Source organism: Podarcis pityusensis (genome assembly GCF_964106645.2).
Source record: "Podarcis pityusensis genome assembly, chromosome: 13".
Lineage (NCBI taxonomy): Eukaryota > Metazoa > Chordata > Lepidosauria > Squamata > Lacertidae > Podarcis > Podarcis pityusensis.
Window position 1 is genome coordinate 36463401 of NC_138038.1, and position 5955 is coordinate 36469355.

Below are 5955 nucleotides of genomic sequence, written 5' to 3' on the forward strand. Positions count from 1 at the left end.
CTTTATCACTACCCTAAGGAGTCTCAAAACGGCTAACAATCTCCTTTCCCTTCCTCCCCCACAACAAACACTCTGTGAGGTGAGTGGGGCTCAGAGACTTCAGAGAAGTGTGACTGGCCCAAGGTCACCCAGCAGCTGCATGTGGAGGAGCGGGGAAGCGAACCCGGTTCACCAGATTACAAGTCTACCGCTCTTAACCACTACACCACACTGGATCTCAAGTTGATAGGCATTGCCATTCAAATTGAGTGTGTGCACTTCATCATGTGATCAGTTGTATGGGGCAGGACTTACCTGGGCCCCCGCAATATTTGATTCAAGTTGGCACCCCTGCTTCACTCAATATAGGTTTCCATACAAAGCAACTTAAAAACAATTCAAATCTCTGTTTAGTCTTGTCAAGGTCCTGATCCGTATGATATCCAAAAATATGCCGAGGCCTTTGATTTTTTTTAAAAAATAATTTTTATTAAGGTTTCAATCAAAAATTGAACAGAAAAAACATAAAAAAGATACACAAATACACAATACAAATCCCAGAAAGAAATAAAAAAAACACAAAAAGCAAGAAACAACAATAAAAAAAGAAACATAACAATTAAAAACAATATCACTTTTCCGTTTCCGTTTTTGAATTTACTTATTTTCTGGACTTCCTCATACCTCCCTCTTTTGTATTCCAGTCCAAATTGTTTGTCCAGCAATTTCTTTTCCACTTTTTTAATCCCAGTCTTTAATCTTAATATGATATATAATACTTAAACTTCTTTAATCCTAATCTTTAATCTTAATATAATATAGCATTAAAATTTTACCTCTTAAATACCAAATTTCCATTTCCTTAAACATCTTTAATCCTAATCTTTAATCTTAGTCTATCAATAACTTTAACCTGTACAGCTGGAAACCACTTATTTTCGATCCAACATCACTCTAACATTCTTTAATTTTGCAGTGTTTCTGAAGATAATCTTTGAATTTCTTCCAATCTTCCTCCATCGACTCTTCTCCCTGGTCACGGATTCTGCCAGTCATTTCCGCCAGTTCCATATAGTCCATCAGTTTCATCTGCCATTCCTCCAGCGTGGGAAGTTCTCTTGTCTTCCAATACTTTGCGATGAGTATTCTTGCTGCTGTTGTTGCATACATAAAGAAAGTTCTATCCTTTTTTAACACCATTTGGCCGACTATGCCCAGGAGAAAGGCCTCTGGTTTCTTGTGGAAGGTATATTTAAATACCTTTTTTAATTCATTATATATCATTTCCCAGAAAGCCTTAATCCTTGGGCACATCCACCAAAGGTGAAAAAATGTACCTTCAGTTTCTTTACATTTCCAACATTTATTATCGGGCAAATGATAGATTTTTGCAAGCTTGACTGGGGTTATGTACCACCTGTATATCATTTTCATAATATTTTCTCTTAAGGCATTACATGCCGTAAATTTCATACCTGTGGTCCATAGCTGTTCCCAGTCAGCAAACATAATGTTATGTCCAACATCCTGTGCCCATTTAATCATAGCCGATTTTACCGTTTCATCCTGAGTATTCCATTTCAGCAGCAAGTTATACATTCTTGACAAATTCTTAGTTTTGGGTTCTAACAGTTCTGTTTCTAATTTTGATCTTTCCACCTGGAAGCCAATTTTCTTGTCCAATTTAAATACCTCCATTATTTGATAGTAATGAAGCCAGTCTCGCACTTTGTTTTTTAGTTTTTCAAAACTCTGCAATTTCAATCTGTCTCCATCTTGTTCCAAAATTTCCCAATATTTTGGCCATTTGACCTCCATATTGAGCTTTTTCAAGGCTTTCGCTTCCATTGGTGACAGCCACCTTGGGGTTTTGTTTTCTAACAAATCCTTATACCTTATCCAAACATTAAATAGCGCTTTCCTGACAATGTGGTTTCTAAATGCTTTATGTGCTTTGACCTTATCATACCACAAATATGCATGCCATCCAAATACATTGTTAAAACCTTCCAAGTCCAAAATGTCAATGTTTTCAAGAAGTAGCCATTCTTTCAACCAGCAAAAGGCTGCTGATTCATAGTAAAGTTTAAAGTCTGGCAGGGCAAATCCGCCTCTTTCCTTAGCATCCGTTAGAATTTTAAATTTTATTCTGGGTTTCTTGCCCTGCCAGACAAATTTAGAAATATCTTTCTGCCACCTCTTGAAACAATCCATTTTGTCAACAATCTGCAAAGTTTGAAACAAAAACAACATTCTAGGCAATACATTCATTTTTATCGCAGCAAGACGGCCGAGGCCTTTGAGGCCATATTCTGAGCCCTGGCTGAAGATTCTGGAGTTAAAGCTGATGAACTTATTTCTAAGCTCTACCCGGAACACCAAGAAGGCAACAATAATGGTGGCCTCAAGTGGGGAAGTCTGCTTCCTGTGCTTTCAAGGCATAGTGCGCATGCACAGTTAGAGCGCACCCCAGATTCCTCCTTTTGAATTTGGCTGCGCTGTAGGCTTTGCCTCTCCTGCACCTGACAGTCAAAGGGAAGACAGGTAGGCTTGGCCGGAACTGCTGCATGGGCAAAATGAGGAGGCTCAGAAATACTTGTTTTGTTAAGCTTTTAACAGATTGTCTAAAACTTCCCTGACTCTCCCTTTTTAGGCTTAATCTTCATGGCTCGGGGAAAATGATTAGCTCCTTAGTACTGATCGCTTTCTTGCTACACTACTGAAGCTTTTTTTCATATCAGCAGGAAAGTAGGTAAAACCCACAGGAACCATGACTGGTTTTGCTGTCTCTTCCACTCCTCACAGCATGACTATGCATGCCAAAAAAGAAAAGAAAAGAAAAAGCCAGTCTGCAACATGTCCAGATTTCCCCTCCCCTGATTGGCTAGGGCTTTCCAAACCTCATGCTCTTGATCCATGATGACCTACTGTCATCATAGAGCGGTCGCATCGGATATTCCATTTTGACCCATGTCCAGTTTCTTCTGCCTATTGGTCCATGGTGGCCTACAAATATCATAGGATGCTCACATGATTCCCCAGTGTCATGGCAATCCACCAGATCGAGACTCCCAAGGCATGATATTGTGTGATGTCTTCAATCAAACTCGGAGGTGGGGGGTTAAGAATTTGGGGAAGCAATCGGATTACATAGGGGGCACTAAGAAGCAAGGCAGCAGTAGGGAGTTCTGGAAGTGGGTCTCTCTGAGCGCATTATTGACAATTGACCAGGCTAGAAACCAAAGCAAAACATCTCCCTTGCTTTGTATTGAACGTTTTCCTGCTCTTACTCCTCCCAAAGCCTATAAATAGAGAGCTAATAAGGGGCGAGATAAAGTTCTGCAATGGAACCAGGGAGGGAATAAATGGTGCCTGTGTACATATTGCTGATAAGTGCTTGGTGGTGGAAGGGCTTAGAATATGGTTTTAACCCAGCCTCTTCACCTTACTGCAAAGTGAGGTCTAAAAGAGGTGGAATCAATGTGTTTGACCAAGCTAGGTCTTTGAACCCCCTGTCAGGAGTGCTGGTGACCACTCTCACATACATGCTTCGTGGAATCAGTGCCAAACAACTCCTTCCAACATTATCTAATTTGACCTGAATCAGCTACTATTTGGTCAAGCTTCTGGATTCTGGACTTGGGAAGAATTCTTGGGCAGCAGAGGGGAAAGGTCTGCTGGAATCCCAATCCATTCAGGCAAAAACGCTGCCGAGGGCTTGAAGACCTTAAGGAAGGGAGAGTCTGGGAGGGTGTAGTTGGCCAAGTAGACGGTCTCCCCACCAGCCAGGTAGCTGGCCCAGAAGCCAAAAGTGCCAATCGTCATTATTGTGTGGTTGCAATGAGCAAGGAGAGCAAAATCCCTCTCTGGAGAGGACTCGCGCCCATCCCCAGAAAAATAAACATCCCCCCTGGAGGCATTGATGTTTTCCTTGCACCACTCCATCCCATTGCTGGTCACCACAAAGATGGGATTGGGGTACTTCTCTCTGAAATAGTTCATGGCTTTCTCCAAATAGCCTCTGTCAGCCACTACACCTTTCCAGCTGGGCATCACATGGACATAATCCCCTCTGCGGACATGCACGCCAACATATGTCACCTCCTGGCGCTGCCCCCGTAGCTCCTGAAGATATTGATTGGCTTCTTCCTTGATGTGGTCATGGAAGGAGAACTGCTGAAGTATCTCTTGGCGGATATGGTGATAAAAGGTGTAAGAACATGGGTAGCCCGTCAGCCGGACGTACTTGCCTTTGATGTGTTTATAATCCTCTGACATCCAGTCATGCAGACCAAAGTTCCTCCAGCGGATCTTTTTAGCCACTTCAGCATTGATCACAGGCAAAGTGATCCGGAATATTGGTGAGAGGTACTGGTGCATGGCAGGATAGATGTAGGCTTGATGTCCATTCATCTTGGCTAAGGCATAGAGGGTAGCATATTCCCCCATCTGGTTTCCCAAACGGCCATCAGATTTCACTGTCCACATACCACTATCCATTGTCTCAGAGGATGACCTGGAAGAAGTGGTGTTATAGTATGACTGAGAAGAAGTGGTGGTGGCCGTTTCGGAAACAGGAGCTCCCATCCTTGGGAAATTGCGTGCATTCTTGAAGCTGATCCTCCACTGCTGATACGGTATTTTTTCAGACAAGTACAAGAATGTAGAGAGGGACAGGAAGCCAAAGAAGTACAAAAAGAATAAGAGGGCAGGCTGGCTGAAGGAACATCTTTGGGGGAGATCCATAGCTGCACAATAGGAACACCTAAAGGAAGAGTAAAGTAGGGTGAAAAGACAGGTAAGATCAACATGCAGAACACAACCACTGTTGTACATCAGCAGTGACTTAGATGGCACTGTGACCCTTTATGCCATACATGTCCATAACTTCAATGGAACTTACTCCCAGGTAAATGTGTATCAAGTTCCAGATTGAATTAATAAGCCTGAAAGCCGCCACACAAATGCCTAGAAAGATACTTAAAGTAAACCCACCCTTTGCACTTCACAAATCCTTCTCCCATTTCCTCACATATGTAGTCTAACCGTGTTTTTGGAAATTTCTGCATTTTTACATCAACTCAGTCTCTAAACTCATTGTTGCTGATTTCTTGGAATTAGCATTGAAATTAAATTTCTCCCTAAGATTTCTAATTTATTTGCATAACTAAAGACATTCTTAACTGTAAATGCCAAAAAGGGAGGCCTCCTGTCTTCTCACTTCCTTGTTCTTAAGATAGTATTCTGCCACTTTTGATGACATTCGGGTATATTGCAACACGGTTCAATTCCCAGGAGTCACAATATCCTAGATGTCCATCTAAGTTAAAGTCCTCTTCTTTGGTCTCTGAAGCAATGGGAGATTCATAAGGAGCCAGATACCCTTTATGATTATCCCAGGATATAAAACTGTCATTGTTCTGTGAGCAATCATTTCCCCTGTTTCTTTTTCTTTCTCCATCATGATCATTTCTACTTCTGTGATGTTGGCAGCTCCTGGAAATAAATGAAGAGATCCTCTCAGTTTCTGTAGGAACAGCTGCCTAATCCACAAATGTTTATTTGCTTCATAGTACCTTGATATCTGTTGCCTTTGTCCATGGAGTTTTCTTGGCAGGGATACTGGAGTGGCTTGCCGGTTCCTGCTCCAAGTGGATCACATTTGGTCAAAACTCTCCACTATGACCTGTCCATCTTGGGTGGCCCTGCACGCAGTGGCGTAGCGTGGGGGGTGCAGGGGGGGCCGGCCGCACCGGGCGCAACATCTGGGGGTTAGGGTTAGGGGGTGCAAATCCAGGGGTTAGGGGGCGCAAATCCACGGGTTAGGGGGCGCAAATTACTTGCCTTGCCCCGGGTGCTGACAACCCACGCTATGCCACTGCCTGCACGGCATAGCTCATAGCTTCTCTGAGTTATTCAAGCCCCTTCGCCACGGCAAGGCAGTGATCCATGAAGGGGATCTATGAAGACTTACAA

At 42.8% G+C, this 5955-nt stretch overlaps 1 pseudogene across 1 annotated transcript; it reads right to left on the bottom strand.

Annotated features, from left to right (window-relative positions):
- Window positions 1-3597: 3597 nt before the first annotated feature.
- Window positions 3598-4488, bottom strand: LOC308460878 (galactoside alpha-(1,2)-fucosyltransferase 2 pseudogene; annotated as a pseudogene). The gene has a single exon. The product of its transcript is annotated as a galactoside alpha-(1,2)-fucosyltransferase 2 pseudogene (transcript).
- Window positions 4489-5955: the final 1467 nt, after the last annotated feature.